This window comes from Sceloporus occidentalis, unplaced genomic scaffold, assembly GCF_023333645.1.
Source record: "Sceloporus occidentalis isolate IW3139 unplaced genomic scaffold, rSceOcc1.0.p SCAF_31, whole genome shotgun sequence".
NCBI lineage: Eukaryota > Metazoa > Chordata > Lepidosauria > Squamata > Phrynosomatidae > Sceloporus > Sceloporus occidentalis.
Genome location: NW_028317011.1, coordinates 1,877,501 through 1,880,000, shown reverse-complemented (window position 1 = coordinate 1,880,000; position 2,500 = coordinate 1,877,501).

Below are 2,500 nucleotides of genomic sequence, written 5' to 3'. Positions count from 1 at the left end.
TGGCACATTTCTTGTACAACACATATGTGTTGTACATGGCAACCTGGGTGAGGTAAATGGCCACCTTTTTGTACCAGGTCTTGGTCTTACGCAGCACCAGGTACGGCTGCAGACACTGGTCAGAGAGATCTACACCCCCCATGTTCTTGTTGTAATCGGTGATGCACTGAGGCGTGAGCCTCTGAGCATCACCTTCCCCACGTACACTGCCAGGCACCACCTTCTCGTTGTGTATAGTGGAGAGGATATACACATCCTTCCTGTCAGTGTACCTGAGGGCCAACAGCTCCTGACTGCGCAGAGCACTGGTAGTGCCGCGCCTCTGCCTTGGGTAGGTGAGTTTTTTAGGATAACCCTTGCGGGTTGGCCTAACAGTGCCACATGCCGGGGTCTGCTGTAAAAATAAAAAATGAAACAGGTCTGGGCTGGTGTAAAAGTTATCCACCCAGAGGTGGTAGCCCTTATTCAAATAGGGGGACAGCAGGTCCCACACTATCTTCCCACTAGTACCCACAGATTGTGGGCAGCCAGGGGGATCAAGGTGACTGTCCTTCCCTTCGTAGATTCTGAAGGAAACAGTATATCCCGTCCCACTCTCGCAAAGTTTATATAACTTTACACCGTACCTCGCTCGCTTGGACGGGATATACTGTTTGAAGTTCAGTCTACCCTTGAATAGGACCAGGGACTCGTCTACAGCCACATTTTTGTCGGGGGTATAAATTTCAGGGAATTTACGTGAAAAATAATTAATAATGGGCCTCAATTTATATAAACGGTCAAATTGGGGGTGCTCTCTAGGGGGGCATTGGGAATTGTCGGTAAAATGTAAAAATCTTAGGAGCCCAAAGTACCTGTTCCGGGGCATTATTTGGGAAAAAGCAGGGGTGGATATTACGGGATCTGTGCTCCAATAGGAGCGTATCGTGGGCTTTTTCACAATGCCCATCATAAGGGTCAGGGCCCAAAATCTTTTAATTTCATGGGAGTCAGTGGGGTACCAGGTCTGGCTTCTGTCTCCTTGGTCAGCTGCCTGACACTGGGCTGCATAGAGGTTTGTTTGAGCTGCTAGCAGCTCAAAAAACTCGGGGGCAAACATTAAATGGAAAAATGACTTTGGCTCGCTAGCATCGATGTCACATCTGATGCCAGGAGTCGCAGTAAAAGCAGGGATTACTGGGTCTATCATATTTGGGGGCACCCAATTATATTTAGAGTCAGGCTCTCCACGCCTGGCTTTGCCAGATGGACCCTGGCCATCATCGTCTTCCTCTGACTCGTCATTATCTGACGCACAGCAGGATTCCTCAGATATTGGATCAATATCTGATGCAGTCAGAGTGGCCTCGGCGTCTGACGCCGTACGCCGTCAGAGTGGCCTCGGCGTCTGACGCGGTCAGAGTGGCATCGTCATCAGACTGAGTGAGGCAGTCATGAGCCTCCTCAGCGCTGAAGACATGTTGCGCCATTGTACCTACCTGGCCAATTTCTAAAACACTACACTATCCCCAATATATAATGTGGTTTTGCACTAAGCACTGCAGCTCTGCAAAACGAACTCTCTCTGTCTCTATCTCTCTCTCTCTCTCTCTCCCCCAGTGTCGCACATCCGGCAGTAATGTCACTGACCTGGATGTGGTTCAGTCCCCCAAGGCTAATGACACACCAAGTTGTTACAGGGGATCGGGCTGCAGGGGGGGGTCCAGGCTGTCAAACGACAGCCTGTTCTCCCGTGCAGCGGCAGGGATGTGTTCCTGACGCTGCACGAAAGGCTAGACGTCCCGGTACGTCTATAGGGGATTGAAGGGGTTAAGCCGGCCAGCAGCAACTTGTGCAGCTATATAAAGAGGTTCTGCAGCAGCCGTTATCCCTATACCCCACCCAGGCATAGGGATCTAGCGACAGTCCCATACAGATATATATATATATATATATATATATATATATAGATATATATAGATATATATAGATATATATAGATATATATAGATATATATATATAGATATAGATATAGATAGATAGATAGATAGATAGATAGATAGATAGATAGATAGATAGATAGATAGATATAGATATAGATATAGACACAGTTTATCTGCTGTAATGCCTGCTTAACCCCTTCAATCCCGGAGAAATTTTGCCATTTTTGCGCTATGTCGGTTCAGCGATGATTCTCTTTTACTGTGAATAGTGTACCCATATAAACTATATATTGTTTTTTCAAGGAGAGATAGAGCTTTCTTTTGATACCATAGTTGGATGATTAGCTGAAAATTTAGAATTAGAAATTTAGTAAAAAGTAGCAAGAATTAGAAAAAAAAATCTGTGTTTTTTTCATTTTCCCTCTGAATCCTCACAAAATTAGGTAAAAAGACAGAAAATTCCATCCAGATTTATCCATTTAGGTGTCCTGTAGATGTCGATGTGCCCAAAGTGCCCGTTCCCGGCCGCCTAAGTTGATCGCGGCCGGCCGGCAGTTTTGCTCTAAGTCCCCGTTTT